General features: G+C 36.1%; 1 long non-coding RNA gene across 1 annotated transcript in view; it reads left to right on the top strand.

The window, feature by feature from the left end:
- Positions 1-8976: 8976 nt before the first annotated feature.
- LOC309868215 overlaps positions 8977-17518 on the top strand; it is a 143574-nt gene continuing 135032 nt past the window's right edge. The window contains exon 1 of the long non-coding RNA XR_014313572.1: positions 8977-9099. This is a non-coding gene — a long non-coding RNA (uncharacterized lncRNA). The remainder of the gene's footprint in view (positions 9100-17518) is intronic.

Consider the following 17518-nt stretch of genomic DNA (forward strand, 5'->3'; position numbering starts at 1 on the left):
CATGACCCTTCAGAGCACCACGTTTTTATCTTTAGGATATATACCCAGTAGTGCAATTGCTGGGTCATAGGGTAGCTCTATTTTCAGTTTTTTGAGGAACCTCCACACTGTTTTCCAGAGTGGTTGCACAAGCTTGCATTCCCACCAACAGTGCAAGAGGGTTCCCCTCTCTCCACATCCTCGCCAGCATCTGTCATTTCTTGACTTGTTAATTTTAGCCATTCTGACTGGTGTGAGGTAGTATCTCATTGTGGTTTTGATTGTTATTTCCCTGATGCTGAGTGATATGGAGCACTTTTTCATGTGTCTGTTGGCCATCTGGATGTCTTCTTTGCAGAAATGTCTGTTCCTGTCCTCTGCCCATTTCTTGATTGGATTATTTGTTCTTTGGGTGTTGAGTTTGCTAAGCTCTTTATAGATTTTGGATACTAGCCCTTTATCTGATATGTCGTTTGCAAATATCTTCTCCTATTCTGTCAGTTGTCTTTTGGTTTTGTTCACTGTTTCCTTTGTTGTGCAAAAGTCTTTGACCTCGATGAAATCCCAGTAGTTCATTTTTGCCCTTACTTCTGTTGTCTTTGGCAATGTTCCTAGGAAGGTGTTGCTGTGGTTGAGGTCAAAGAGTTTGCTGCCTGTGTTCTCCTCAAGGATGTTGATGGATTCCTTTTTCACATTGAGGTCCTTGAATCTATTTTTGTGTGTGGTGTAAGGAAATAGTCCAATTTCATTTTTCTGCATGTGACTGTCCAATTTTCCCAACACCATTTGTTGAAGAGGCTTTTTTCCATTGGACATTCCTTCCTTCCTGCTCTGTCGAAGATTACTTGACCATAGAGTTGAGGGTCTATTTCAGGGCTCTCTATTCTGTTGCATTGAACTATGTGTCTGTTTTTGTGCCAGTACCATACTGTCTTGACGATGACAGCTTTGTAATAGAGTTTGAAGTCTGGAATTGTGATGCCACCAACTTTGGCTTTCTTTTTCATATATCCCTTTGGCTATTCGAGATTTTTTCTGGTTCCATATAAATTTTAGGATTGTTTGTTCTATTTCTTTGAAAAAAAAAATGGATGGGATTTTGATAGAGATTGCATTAAATGTGTAGATTGCTTTAGGTAGAATAGACATTTTCACAATATTTGTTCTTCTAATCCATGAGCATAGAACATTTTTCCATTTCTTTGTGTCTTCCTCAGTATTTCATGGCTACTTTATAGTTTTCTGAGTATAGATTTTTTGCCTCTTTGGTTAAGTTTATTCCTAGGTATTTTATAATTTTGGGTGCAATTGTAAAAGGGATTGACTCCTTAATTTCTATTTCTTATGTCTTGTTGTTAGTATAAAGAAATGCAACTGATTTCTGTGCATTGACTTTATATCCTGACACTTTAATGAGTTTTTGTACAAGTTCTAGCAGTTTTGGAGTGGAGCCTTTTGGGTTTTCCACAGATAGTGTCATATCATCTGAAAAGAGTGATAGTTTGACTTCTTCTTTGCCGATTTGGATGCCTTTAATTTCTTTTTATTGTCTGATTGCTGAGGCTAGGACTTCTAGTTCTATGTTGAACAGCAGTGGTGATAACGGACATCCTTGCCATGTTCCTGACCTTAGCAGAAAAGCTTTCAGTTTTTTTCCGTTGAGAATGATACTTGTAGTGGGTTTTTCATAGTTGGCTTTGATAATATTGAGGTATGTGCCCTCTATCTCTAGGCTTTGAAGAATTTTAATCAGGAAGGGATGCTGCACTTTGTTAAATACATTTTCAGCATCTATTGAGAGTAACATATGGTTCTTATTCTTTTATTAATGTATTGTATCACATTGATTGATTTGCAGATGTTGAACCAAATTTGCAGCCCTGGAATAAATCCTACTTGGTTATGGTGAGTAAGCCTTTTAATGTACTGTTGGATCCTATTGGCAAGTATTTTGGTGAGAATTTTTGTATCTGTGTTCATCAAGGATATTGGTCTGTAATTCTCTTTTTTGATGGGATCCTTGTCTGGTTTGGGGATCAAAGTGATGCTAGCCTCATAAAATGAGTTTGGAAGTTTTCCTTCCATTTCTATTTTTTGGAACAGGTTCAGGAAAATAGGAATTAATTCTTCTTTAAATGTTTGGTAGAATTCCCCTGGGAAGCCGTCTGGCCCTGGACTTTTGTTTGGAGATTTTTGATGACTGTTTCAATCTCCTTACTGGTTATGGGTCTGTTCAGGTTTTCTGTTTCTTCCTGGTTCAGTTTTGGTAGTTTATATGTCTCTAGAAATGTATCCATTTCTTCCAGATTGTCAAATTTGTTGGCGTAGAATTGCTCATAGTATGTTCTTATAATTGTTTGTATTTCTTTGGTGTTGGTTGTGATTTCTCCTCTTTCATTTATGATTTTATATTTTGGGTCCTTACTCTTTTCTTTTTGATAAGTCTGACCAGGGGTTGGCCAATCTTATTAATTCTTTCAAAGAACCAGCTCCTAGTTTCATTGATTGGTTCTATTGTGTTGTTTTGTGTTTTTTTTTAGTTTCTTTTTCATTGATTTCTGCTCTGATCTTTACGATTTCTCTTCTCCTGCTGGGTTTAGGGTTTCTTTCTTGTTCTTTCTCCAGCTCCTTTAGGTGTAGGGTTAGGTTGTGCACCTGAGACCTTTCTTGTTTCTTGAGAGAGGCTTGTATCACTACATATTTTCCTCTCAGGACTGCCTTTGTTGTGTCCCACGGATTTTGAACCGTTGTGTTTTCATTATCATTTGATTCCATGGATTTTTTCAATGCTTCTTCAATGTCCTGGTTGATCCGTTCATTCTTTAGAAGGATGCTGTTTAGTCTCCATGTATTTGTGTTCTTTCCAAATTTCCTCTTGTGATTGAGTTCTAGCTTCAGAGAATGTGGTCTGAAAATATGCAGGGAATGATCCCAATCTTTTGATATCATTTGAGTCCTGATTTATGACCCAGGATATGGTCTATTCTGGAGAATGTTCCATGTGCACTAGAGAAGAAAGTGTATTCTGTTGCTTTGGGATGGAATGTTCTGAATATATCTGTGATGTCCATCTGGTCCAGTGTGTCATTTAAAGTTTTATTTCCTTGTTGATCTTTTGCTTAGATGATCTTTCCATTTCGGTGAGGGGAGTGTTAAAGTCCCCTACTATTATTGTATTATTGTTGATGTGTTTCTTTGATTTTGTTATTAATTGGTTTATATAGTTGGCTGCTCCCATGTTAGGGGCATAGATATTTAAAATTGTTAGGTCTTCTTGTTGGACAGACCCTTTGAGTATGATATAGTGTCCTTCCTCATCTCTTATTATAGTCTTTGGCTTAAAATCTAATTGATCTGATATAAGGATTGCCACTCCAGCTTTCTTCTCATGTCCATTAGCATGGTACATTGTTTTTCACCCCCTCACTTTAAATCTGGAGATGTCTAAGGTCTAAAATGAGTTTCTTGTAGGCAGCATATTGATGGGTTTGGGGTTTTTATCCATTCTGATACCCTGTGTCTTTTGACAGGGGCATTTAGCCCATTAACATTCAGGGTAACTATTGAGAGATATGAGTCTAGTGACACTGTATTGCTTGTAAGATGACTGTTACTGTATATCATCTCTGTTTCTTTCTGATCTACTACTTTTAGGGTCTCTCTTTGTTTAGGGGACCCCTTTCAACATTTCCTATAGAGCTGGTTTGGTGTTTGCAAATTCTTTCAGTTTTTTTTTTGTCTTGGAAGCTTTTTATCTCTCCTATTTTCAATGATAGCCTAGTTTGATATAGTATTCTTGGCTGCATATTTTTCTCATTTAGTGCTCTGAATAGATCATGCCAGTTCTTTCTGGCCTGCCAGGTCTCTATGGATAGGTCTGCTGCCAATCTAATGTTTTTACCCTTGTATGTTACAGACTTCTTTACCCGGACTGCTTTCAGGAATTTTCTTTGTTGCTAAGACTTGTAAATTTTACAAGTGACGAGGTGTAGACCTATTTTTATTGATTTTGAGGGGTGTTCTTAGCATCTCTTGGATTTTGATGTTTGTTCCCTTTGCCATATTAGGGAAATTCTCTACAATATTTCTCTCCAATATACCTTCTGCTCCCCTCTCTTTTTCTTCTTCTTCTGGAATCACTTATCTCTCGAATTCTCTCCTCATAGTCCAGTATTTGTTTGTCTCTCTTTTGCTCAGCTTCTTTATTCTCTATCATTTGGTCTTCTATGTCACTAATTCTTTCTTCTGCTTCATTTATCCTAGCAGTAAGAGCTTCCATTTTTGATTGCACCTCATTAATAGCTTTTTAAATTTCAACTTGGTTAGATTTTAGTTCTTTTATTTCTCTGGGAAGGGCTTTTATCTCTCTGGAGATGGTTTCTTTAATATCTTCTATGCCTTTTACGAGCCGGGCTAGAACCTTGAGAATCATCATTCTGAACTCTAGATCTGTCATATTACCAATAACTGTATTGATTAGGTCCCCAGCCCTCAGTACTGCCTCTTGCTCTTTTTTTTTGTGGTGGGTTTTTCCACCTTGTCATTTTGTCCAGATAAGATTTGTTTTCTCCTCCACTGGAATTCCGCTGTTCTCCTTGGTGAGTAAATTTGGTCTTGGCTGGGTTTCTTGTTGATATTCTGGGGGAGGGGCCTGGTGTAGTGATTCTCAAGTGTCTTTGCCCCAGGCGGAATTGCACCGCCCTTACCAGGGGCTGGGCTAAGTAATCCGCTCGGGTTTGCTTTCAGGAGCTTTTGTTCCCTGAGCGCTTTCCATAGAGTTCTGGAGGACGGGAATGCAGATGGTGGCCTCCCAATCTCCGGCCTGGAGGAGCCGAGAGCTCGCAGTCCCACTCCTCAGTGCGCCCTCAGAGAAAAGCACCCAAGCGCCCCCATCTCCCAGGCCTCTGGTTGTGCTTGGAGGAAAGTGCTCAATCGCTCACACTTGGAGAAAAGCGCCCAGTCACTTCCATCTCTGTGGCCTCTGGCCGCGCTCCAAGCTCACCCTGCCTGCGACCGGTTCAAGGTAAGCCCAGGTTGAGAGCTCACTCCTCAGCTTTGTTGCTGTAGCTGGCTTCCCCGCTCTAATACTTGCAAGCTCTGTGACACTCAGACACCCCGGTCCTTCTGTGACCCCACAGGACCTGGGGTTATGCTGACCTCACGTGGGCTTCCCCCTGGTTTAGCCTCTGGAGCAATGTCCCTCCATGGAGCCGACTTTTAAAAGTCCTGATTTTGGGACACCTGGGTGGCTCAGTGGGTTAAGCCTCTGCCTTCGGCTCAGGTCATGATTCCAGGGTCCTGGGATTGAGCCCTGCATTGGGCTCTCTGCTCAGCAGGGAGCCTGCTTCCCTTCCTCTCTCTCTGCTTGCCTCTCTGCCTACTTGTGATCTCTGTCTGTCAAATAAATAAATAAAATCTTAAAAAAAAAAAAGTCCTGATTTTGTGCTCCATTGCTCTGCCGCTTGCCAGGAGCCGGCCCCTCCCCCCACAGTCTATCTTCCCATCACTTTGGATTCACTTTTCCACAGGTCCTACCTTGCAGAAAGTGATTGATTTTCTGTTTCTAGAATTGTTGTTCTTCTTCTCTTTGATTTCCCATTGGATTTGTAGGTGTTCGCAATGGTTTGATAAGCTGTCTAGCTGATGTCCTGCTACCTGATGTCGTCTCTGCCTACTACTTCTCTGCCATCTTGACTCCTCCCCTGGCATTGACTTTTAAAAAGTCTCTGAGGTCGGTATGGTTTCAGAGGACAATAAGCATTAAATGTAAGAAAGCTGTGAGAAATAGTTATGGGATTAAAATAATCTGTTGGAAAGACAAAGGGAGAAAACTGAAGTCAGCATACAAAACTTAGAGACTTAAATTATTCAGGACATGGAACATTTTCTTTTCCAGCAGACATGTGGTTCACTTCAATTATTTTTTAACATTTTGTCTCCTTATGATGAATATTAAGTCTTTATAGTAGAACATCTTTGCAAATTTACCAAATAAATATTCAGGAATAAGGTGACTCTGTTGTGCAATGGATAGCGCATTGGAGTTCTAAATATTCAGGAATAAATATGCTAACATATTTTATGTTTTTGTGTGTTTTTGTACATGTATAGATTTTTCACTTTTAATATCAATAAATATTTTTTAAACATAAGATAATTAACATAAGTACTAAATACTTCTGACTGTCAATTCTTGAGTATTTCCTTTCTGCCCACTGACGTTTAATATTGGTGTCAAATTGACCACTTTTCCTGGCTCTCTTTTCACTTCTTCATTTTGTATATCATGGCTTAACATTTTTTTCCCCCACAAAACACAAATATGGCCATTACTTTTGGTAACTAACCCTTTAGCTTGGCCTGAAGTCTTTCTTAATAAATGAGATTGTTATAAATTGCAGTTTTTCTGAGTTTGGAGCAGCATCGGTATTTGTTGAATTAAGAAAACCATCTCATGCTCCCACATCTTGCTTGGTCAGGCACAGTGGTAGGACAGACAATTTATCTTCTCTAATCTCTTTCTCATCAGGTATGTCCTTTGTCATGCACAGCCTGTTCTCACGTATGGTAGAGTCACAGTTCATGCAACCATAAAGCTGGAACTAAATGTCTGAAATAGTTTTCTAAATTGTGTGATTATTTTTGCTCCAAAATATCTTGCTTCCTTTTTGGACTGTTGGCAGTCATTATTTTCTTCTTTTCTTCATTTGGCTTTTGCACATAAGAATGATGTAAATCATAGATTATTGATCTTCTTTTATCCATCCTAATAATGTATATTCCTGACCATCCTTATCTCAGAAGCTAGGTTTCTGAGTCCCAGAAAGGGACAGGAAGCCTTCTCTTGATGATAGAAATTGGAGTCCCTGTGATAACTTGTGAAGTATGACCAGGTAGTTGAATGCCTATTTGCTGAGCCTGGGTCATTTGGACATAGAAGTGGTTAAGGATTATATCAAACTTTACACAATGTTTGAAACAATGTAAGTAATCTATCTCTTTTCTGGTTCCCAAAATTCACAAAGGATAATATAAATTTATATAACTTACGCTTTCTTTCCTTCCTTTTTCCCTGAGTTAGTATCATAACTTTGTTACAGAATGTGATTTGGGAAAACAAATGTTAGTGTTGTTTCAGACAAAAGATCAGAATGCTAAGATTTGGGACGCCTGGGTGGTTCAGTCAGCTAAACGTCTGCCTTCAACTTGGGTCATGATCCTAGAGTCCTGGGATGGAGTCCTGCATAGGCCTCCTTGCTCAGCAGAGAGACTGCTTCTCCATCTCCTGCTGCTACCCCTGTTTGTGTTTGCTCTCTCTCTCTCTCTCTCTCTGACAAATAAAATAAATAAAATCTTTAATAAAAAGAATGCTAAGATTTGTTTTTATGACAAAAAAGCTGGAACTAAAAGGAGAATTCTGGAAAAGTGAATCTTCGAAGGATCAGAGATGTTTTGTCCATTAAGGAAGGGAGAGAAGCACATTAATGAATATAAGCAGGCACTATAACTGTGCTTATGCGAGTTACCCAATCTAGGCTCTATTATCACGATCATAATATGTAGTGGATATTATTACTCCCGTTTTTTAACAAAGAAAAATGTCTCAGCTCTAAAGAGAAATGCTTGTTCATATCTATTTTACATAAAAAATGGTATGAATAGAATGTATGACATTTGAATGTACAGGGATAGGGATAGCTGTCCAAAGAATAACAAAAAAGAGAAATACAGAAATATTACTATATTTTTTGAAAATTTTATCTTGGAAATTTAACACAAATACAGAATTTTTAGTATAATATAAAATACTCATCATCCTCATCAACAGTTATGAATACATCAATTTGTTTTTTTTTTTTAAGATTTTATTTACTTATTTGACAGACAGAGATCATAAGTAGGCAGAGAGGCAGACAGAGAGAGAGAAGGAAGCAGGCTCCCTGCTGAGCAGAGAGCCCTATGTGGGGCTCGATCCCAGGACCCTGAGATCATGACCCGAGCCAAAGGCAGCGGCTCAACCCACTGAACCACCCAGGTGTCCCCAACATCAGTTTGTTTATATCACTTTCCATGTCTCTTCCTAGATTATTTTGAATCATATCCAATGGATCATCACTTTAACTGAAAATACTTAGTAGGTATCCCTAGATAAAATGCACTCTTATAAAACAACCACCACATCATTATAAACCTAAAATAATACTCATTTTTACTGTGTTCAAATATCAACTTTTTATGTTTTTAAAATTTTGAAATTTTAAATATTTAAAAAACTATGGTAAAAGATGCAAAAAATAAAATTTACCACTTAAGCACTTTGAAGCATTTCACTCAATGGCATTAAGTATATTTATATTATTATGCAACTGTTACTGCTATCCATCTCTGAAACTTTTCATTAAATATCTATTTTTTAAAACTGTTTCAATCATCATACAAACAATTTTACTTATATTATGACTTGGAAAATGGCTCTTAAATATTTAGTGTTTCAGTTTCCTTCTTTTTTTGTTTTATAAATCTAATAGACAGTAGTCTGAACACTGATGAGATTGTTATATATTGCAGTTTTTCTGAGTTTGGAGCAGCTAGTTTCTTATGACTTGGTATGTTTGGAGTTTTGATCATATTCACATTCAATTATTTTTGACAAGACTGCTTCATATAAAATGATGCATACTTCTATTCAAAGGTATGTTGTTCAATTTTGTATGCCAACTTGACTGGGCCACAGAGTCCCCAGATATTCAATCAAACATTAATCTGGGTTGGTCTTCTTTGGTATTTTTGGATGAGATTATGGTAAACTAAGTAAAGCAAACCACCCTCCCCAGTTTAGGTGAATTTTGTCCAGTTCATTGGAAGCCTGAATACAGCAACCCTGCCCTTCCCCACTGTCCCCATGAATAAGAGGAAAGTGCTCCTTCCTGACTGGTTGAACTTGAATATTGATCTCTTCCTGTCTCCAGACTTGAACAGAAACAACTCTTCCTGGATTTCAGGCCTGCTGGCTTTTAGACTGGAATTTATACAATGCTTTTCTGATTCTCAGGCTTTAGGACTCAAACTAGAGCTGCACTATTTGATCTCTCCTGACATCTTCTCAACCTCCAAAATCATGTGAGTTAATTCCTTATAATAAATCTTTTTCTTTATATGTACATCTGTTTGTTCTGTCTCTCTAGAGGGCGCCCTGACTAATACAAGGGGCTATAATTATGCTGGCTGCCTTTGTTTTTGTGACATTTACACTAATGATGATTGACAGATGATTTATTATCTAAATAAGAATTCTTATTTTTATTTAAGAATAATATTTTATATTAAGATATTAAGAATTCTCTATTCTGCCACTTAAATAAGAATTCCAAAACAATAATATTCTGATTTTTATTCATTAAAGAACTCATATAACTCAGTAGCAAAATAAAAATGAATAATAGTATTGAAAAATCAGCAGGGGAACTAAATATACAGTTTTCCAAAGAAGACACATAAATGGCCAAGAGACACATGACAGGTTGCTTAACATCACTAATCATCAGGGAGATACAAATCAAAACCATAGTGAGATATCATATCACACCTGTTAAAAATGGGTGGAATAAAAAAGACAAATGGTAACAAGTGTTGGCGAGGATGTGGAGAAAAGGGGAAGCCTTGTGCACTGTTGGTAGAAATGTAAGTTGGTGCAGCCACTCTGGAAAACAGAATGGAGAGTCCTCAGAACATTAAAAATAGCAGTAGGCTATGATCCAGCAATCTTAATTCTGGGCATATATCCAAAATAAATAAAAATAGGATCTTGAAGATGTATCTGTATTCCCGGGTTCATTACAGCATTATTTGCCATAGCCAGGATATAGAAACCACCTAAGTGTTCATCAGTGGATGAATGGATAAAGGTGATGTAAGGTATCTATATTATCTAGATGAGTTATGAAAAAAAATCTTGCCACTTACCCTCATACATGAATCTTGAGGCCATGAAGCTAAGTGAAATAAGCCAGACAAGAGAACAGATAATACATGTTATCTTTTAGATGCAGAATTGTACCAAAAATTCAAAATCATACAAATAGAGTAGAAAAGTGTTTGCCAGGGGCTGCAGGGTGGGGGAAATAGGAAAAGGTTGATAAAAGGGTAAAAACTTTTAGTGATAAGAAAAAAATATAAGTATATATAAGAAGGTTAGCTTCTATCACTCTTCTTTTTTTTTCCTTCCCTGGAAAAAATCATATATTTATGTTTTTTCTATATTTAAATATATTATTAATAGCATGCTACACATTCTGCCTTGATTTGTTCAGCATAATACTTTGTGAAGAACACAGGATAGTATTATAAAAATGAAGTCATTTACCTGTAAAATTGAATGGAAAGGTTTTCAAGGAATTAATGTTTGAAATTGGTCTTCAGAACCCACAACTGTTCATGGAAAAAAAAAAATGAAAGGGTCAAAAATTTAGGAGAATAAATTTAGGAGAATGGAGATCAATTAGGAAGCTACTAGTTTTATCTAGATGAAAACATGAAAAATTTGAAATGGCTAGAGATGAAAAAGCACAAAGTTAGAATAGATGGTTTGGGTAAACTTCTAAGATGTGGGTAACAAGAGGGCATTATCTAAAATAATTTCACTGTTGCAAAACAAGGTGACTGAAAGAATTATGGTGACATCAAGATGGGTAAGAAATGCATAAAACAGTATTAATTGAAGTTAGGATATTATACAATCAACATTTAAGGTTTAGTCTATTTTTTTGATATGTCTGCCATATTGTCTAGTAGTCTGTGAAAGTGAAACACAAGACTTGGAGAGAGATCAGACCTGGAGACATACAAATTGATTTGTATTTGGTTTACATAAAACAGGCAGTGATCACTGTGAGACTGAAGAAAGTGCCAATGAAAATAGTTTAAAGCTTGGAGCAGGCAGACACAAAAATAAGGGAGAGTGAAACAAATAAGCCAATAAACAAAAACAAACCATCAAAGAAGCTTTATTTTAAAAAATATTTATTTATCTATTTTAGAGAGAGAGAACACTCAAGTGGGGGTTTAGGGGTTGGGGTGGGCCAGAGGGAGAAAGCGAGAGTCCTAAGCAGATGCCAAGTTGAGCCTCCAGCCCTACGCAGGGCTGGATCTGATGACTCTGAGATCGGAACCTGAGCTAAAACCGAGAGTCCATCACTCAACCTCCTCTGCTACCCAGGTGCCCCAGCAGAGCTTTAATTCAATGCAAATAAGAAGAAAGACAGAATCAAGTATTAGACTTCCAGATTTGATCAATATTTGAATGCAATAAATAATAAATTAATTTTTTAATTATATTTAGCCTATAGAGATCAAGTAGCCCCCCTTTTTTTAAAATATCAGTAGTATTTGCATCAGTCTGGTGGTAAAATTCAGAAAACATAGTTACTCATGTGAATATAGAGAATTTATATCCCAGTTAAATGAGCTTATCCCCTTTAATCCCCTTAAGGTACTTAAAATCCACAATGTTATAGAACATATTTATACAATGAATATTCTCACTTTATTTTTGTTTCTACATGAGTCTTATAGGGAGGACAAACTGCTTAATCACATATGGGAAATCTTGGTGATATACACTAGAATAATGGGAAAAAGCTAATTTGAAACAGAAGGAATATGACACTATAAGTTTTTTCACCTGTGCCCCACAGGGAGTGTAAAGTTGTAACTGAATCAATTAGAAATTTGTTACCTAGACATAAAATGCACAACTAAAAGTACCTTTTAGAGTACAAATGCTGCAGAGGAATATGTACCTAAATATATTACTACATTTAATGCCAGAACTATATTTCCTTCCAAATAGATATACCATATTTAGGTTAAATTATAATCATATTAAAGATATGTGGACTATTTAATTGATACTTTAAAACATATTTTATTTTTATGTTTACATAATTGTCATAATTCCATGACATCAATAAAAAATAATGCCTTGTAATGATTTAAATATAATTTAACTTGATATTTAAGATAGCCCATATATTTCTGTGACTAAATTCTATTTTATAGAATATCAGGGTAACATGGCTCAATTTCCTAATTTATTGTTTTTAATAATAAATCCCGCTTGTGCTACACTTTCCTAATTATCATGAATCTTTTCTAGAGCCTCGAGAATCTTTTCTCAAGTGAGTTTTGCATATACAACTATTTACTCTAATTATGGGGTTTGTTCCAGTGAATAGTATCTTTTAAGATTTGTAGTGCTGCTATAAGGCATGAGAAATGCAGACCATAAAGCTTCTACTTCTTTATAAGAGAGGGAGTCCTAGTATAAAAAAGGACTTATAAAAACTATACATTCAATGCTAATTTTATCTGTTATGTGTAAGTATCCACTTGCTAATTCAAATTTTTATCAGTTAAATTAGTGTTGCTGAATGAAAAATATACAGTATCCTTTCTTTGAAGGAAAAATAAATAATTGGTGAGGTTAAAAATATAATATAGAAAAAGAAAGCGGAAGGAATACCCTGAATAGTCGAAAAGTGCCTGAACTGATGTCCAGTATGAGGACAAAAGAAACCAGCTGAACCTCTAGATATATATACATATATATATATATAATCTAGTATATAGTATTTTAAAATAACTGTCCCCAAACTGCTTAATAAAACAGGCGTCCCCAAGTCAGGCCATTATAGAATGAAAAATATTGCATTTGGTTATATTAGAATCTTGGATATATTGAAAATTCCTCCATTATTTGTGTCTCTATTTTTATATTTCAATGAGGTAAATGGTATCTTATTCTGCTACTCTGCACAGTATTTGTGAACAATTTTGTTTAAAAATCTTAGTAGTTTTGGGGCGCCTGGGTGGCTCAGTGGGTTAAAGCCTCTGCCTTCGGCTCAGGTCATGATCCCAGGGTCCTGGGATCGAGCCCCACATCGGGCTCTCTGCTCCATGGGGAGCCTGCTTCATCCTCTCTCTCTCTGCCTGCCTCTCTGCCTACTTGTGATCTCTGTCAAATAAATAAATAAAATCTTTAAAAAAAATCTTAGTAGTTTCAAGATATCGAGAAGTAAATTTTACAGTGTTTAATACAACTACTGGTTATTTTAAATATAGCCATTTTGTTTATTTCCTAAATTATAATTTTCATATTTCCTACCTCAAAACAAATATTTAGTATATGCACACATATCTTTTGGACCCAAAAAACTTGTGATAGTAGAAAGGTCCAATTTGAAGGAATTTTCCCTTCAAATATTTCTTTGTAGGTGTATTTTTTTCCCCACTTCTTTTAAAGTTCCCAGTAGTAAAATTTTCACATGCTTCAGCTACCAACACAGTTACTGAAAAGATGTGTAAAACATTTATCCCTAATGGGCTATGGATGGAACATTGATCTTAAAGTCTCTGAGGAAAACAAATAATAAGGTTCATGTAATTTAATTGGTTCCAAAGTTGATATCAGAATGCATAATACACTGTTTTTAATAAATATCATATGAATTAAAGTTTTAAAAGAAACTTTATGTTTCAAAATTTTATCCCACTGAACAATGCACTCCTTTTTCTTAGTTTCTCTCTCTGAACTTAGATTCTGCTGCTTTTCATTGAAGAATATAATATATAATATAGAATTAATATAATATATAATATATAATTAATATTAATATATATTCATGTATAATATCATATTATATATTATATATATTATAACATTAATATATAATAAATATAATTCTACTTAAAGTACAATTCTTTTATAGAAAGATAATTGCACCTAAAGGGTGTATATTGCCCTTAAATGAATAAAGACCAAAATGACCTTGACATTCTCAACTTGACCTAACTTTAGACAGGTTTCTTTCTGACTCTAGGTCCCTTATCTCATTTTTCCAGGATCCTTTTCTTTAGAAAACTTGTCATTTTTTTTCTGTGCCCTTACAAGATTTCACTATTTTTAAAAGCTTTTTCCCAGTGTTACAACCCAAGACTGTCTTTCTCAAGGACCTGGGGCCATCCCTTTGAAGTGTAATCATCAAGGGGGATAGTGCCCTATCTCTCAGTTTCTGGGGGAGGGGAAGAGTCTAATGTTAGTGGGCATCTTGCTTTAAGCAGTAAAACTACTTTCTTCTTAAAACTCTCCTGCCTTTTATTTCAGTAGAACTGTTTCTATCTTTGTCTATGTATTAAATGAAATGTCTGTGAATTCCTTATTGCTAGCATTAGTATCAAGATAAAATCCAATTCAGCTATTCATCTTGCTTGGTGTGATGGTTTCTTTAACAGTAGGATCAGCTAATACAATGCTGGACATTTTCCTTTACACAGTTTTTACTGTAAAGATGTTTATAGCTTGAATTTTTGAATATAGGTTATGTGTTACCAAAACAGAAATTAAAATTGTGAATATGAACCTTAACAAGTCTGTGTCCAAATTTTTGGTTTAAGCCCTCTGTTAAAAATAATAGAAAAAAAGATGTACAAGGAAGATAAATACAGATTTCTAGACAAGACAATAATTATGATCACTCGTGTTTTCTTAAATATGCATTTGTCAATTTAACAAATAACTGTATATATGTGAAGGCATGAACTTCAAGTCCATGAGCACCTGAAGTCCTTTTCATTTAATACACAGTTATACCCATTAAGACACAGTTAACTAGAACTTTAAAGCAGCAGACAAATGAGTAACATGGATCATAACATTTTACAAATTTCAATACATGTTGTTAGAATTTGGAAACAGATTGTGAATAATGAGGAATTACCTAGGTCTTGAACTATGATAATCCATTAGAGATTCACAAAAAGGGGGAAAGTATACCCAAGAAGAATACAAATAAATAAAAATGTTTCAATCAAGACTGACCACAGTGCATTATATAGACTACCTAGAAGGAGAAAAGGGAATGATGAAAGATTTGGAAGGCCTTAAAGAAAGTGGTTTTTATAAGAATATAAGAACCAGAAAATAAGAACCAGTATATTTCAGGTGCCAATGGAATCAGACTTGTTGTAATGAGAGAGCTGGACACTTGACTGGGAAAAAAATAGGAGAGCATCTAACTGTGAAGATCCCAAGTGTGGGCTAATGGGATCTGCTTGAAGCCTATATGATTCTGATATAATGTGAGGAAATCAATTTCAGTAAGAAAATAAATTATTTTAATTTCTCATATAGATATTTGTATATTAATCACAAATATTTAATCTCAGTGGCTTCTTGTCTCAAATAAAAGAGGTGTTAGTAAATTGTTCTAAGTAAGGCAGAATTTTCATATACCAAGAGTCACACTTTTTTTTCAAAGATTTTATTTATTTGACAGACAGAGATCACAAGAAGTCAGAGAGGCAGGCAGAGAGAGAGGAAGGGAAGCAGGCTCCCTGCTGAGCAGAGAGCCCGATGCAGGGCTCGATCCCAAGACCCTGAGATCATGACCTGAGCCAAAGGCAGAGGCTTTAACCCACTGAGCCACCCAGATGCCCCAAGAGATTCACACTTTTTAAAAGCAATAATAGAGATAATTTTTATTAATAGATGATTTATATAGACCCCTATGATCCAATTTAAAATATTTAGGAATTAAAGATGCAGATGGACTACTTGAGATGATCACTATGGTTAGTGATCCCTACATAGGTCAGTAAATGATAGAGATTTGAAATAATGCCAATAACTCAGAATGAAACCCTCTAACATTAGTTCTTAGTTGACATTCACTTTTTTTTTTTTTTTTTCCAGACTGGTAGAGAGACAGGGTTGGGTGACACAGGGTTGGGTGGCAGAGGGAGAGGGAGAGAGACACTCTTAAGTAGGTTCCATACCCAGTGTGGAGCCCAACACAGGGCTTGAAGTCATGACCCTGAGACCATGATCTGAGCCAAAATCATGACCTAATGCTTAATCGCCACCCAAGCACCATCACAACTAAATTTATATATATATATATATATATTTAGATTTTATTTATTTACTTGAGAGACTGAGATCACCAGAAGACAGAGAGAGAGGGGGAAGCAGGCTCCCCACTGAGCAGAGAGAACCTGATGTGGAGCTCGATCCCAGGGCCCTGAGATTATGACCTGAGCCAAAGGCAGAGGCTTTAACCCACTGAGCCACCCAGGTGCCCCATGACAACTATAGTTTTAAATGCTTACTAAAACTGCTACAACACGTCCAGCCTCTGGGATTCATGATGAGAATTCCTCTGTAAGTTTACTTTATCAACCCCACTGAGGCCTAGTCTTTGTAAATAACTCCACTAAACAGCCACTGTAGCAATGGAGGTCATAACACCATGATTCTTGTCCATACCAGAAGCTCAGACACTGGTCTGGCTGATAGTAGGTTCAAAATTTCTTGCTAAAAACTATAACTTAATATGATCACTTAATTTCCTAGAATACTACAACCAAACACTTCTCCTATAGACTTTTCCTAAAATTGACTTTAGTACACATTCCTCAATATCCGCCCAAACCATTTTATTGCTTGTGCTGGAATTCATGATATATCATTAGTATATATTTTTAAATCTTCAACTTCTTTCCAACTGTTTATTTCCACTTAGTGTACTACTCATACATGCTTGTCTCCAGAGGACACTCATTTCCCCCAAATTATTTAAAGTGAAGTTTGTATTTGCTTTGCATCTCAAGGCCACGTTGTAAATATTCCTTCTGATTTCGTCAAAGCTCTCTTCTCATTTGAAAAACAAATGTTATTAGACTTTAACATGATTGTTCCTGTCCACTACTGATTTGGGAGTCACCCCGCCCCGCATTTTAAAAGTAATTATTGACTCTATTGATGGTATTTCACTCCTGGAGTACTATTCCTGTCATTATTTACAATCACTTTAATATCCCTATACGAGATTGGTTCAAAATAGTCAACACTCTGGTCTCTTGGATCTTTGTGCTCCTCCATTCAATCACGCTCTCCTTCCCTAAACTAAACTAGTTTCCATGGTCTTAATCTACACCATAAGGTCACTAATCACTACATTTCCAGAACCTCACCTTCAAGCATCTAAGTGTCTAACCAGTATCTTTCACCTTTCCAGATCACTGACCCACCATATTTCTATGCCATGCTGAAAGAATCTAGACAGCCATTATCATCAAGTTCCCCAGACTAGGTGTTTCGAAGATAGGCACACCACAGAGAGGAAAAGTTGAATAGACCATTCCATAGAGTTTTTCCTATTCAGTAAACATGGGGCATAAGGATTTCTCTTACTAGAGTGAAGGACTTGGAGGAAGCTCACATTTTTCAACCTTTAAAAAGAAAACAAAGTACTTAAGTTGGTCACTTAAAATAGGAAGCTATATTTCTGTACTATATTTCTGCTTCTAGATTTGTGTGGAGGTAGAAAAGATGAAGCTGGTCAACATGTCTTGCCTGTGTCTAGTAAAAATGTGTCTGTACTAGAAACTTGGTCCTTTTATGTTATATACAACAGAGCTCAGCATGTGAACTTAATAGGGAGGCCACATCTGAACCTGTTTTGGAGCCTAGAGGAGAAAGTCA

The sequence above is a fragment of the Mustela nivalis genome, assembly GCF_964662115.1.
Source record: "Mustela nivalis genome assembly, chromosome: 6".
In the NCBI taxonomy this organism is placed as follows: Eukaryota; Metazoa; Chordata; class Mammalia; order Carnivora; family Mustelidae; genus Mustela; species Mustela nivalis.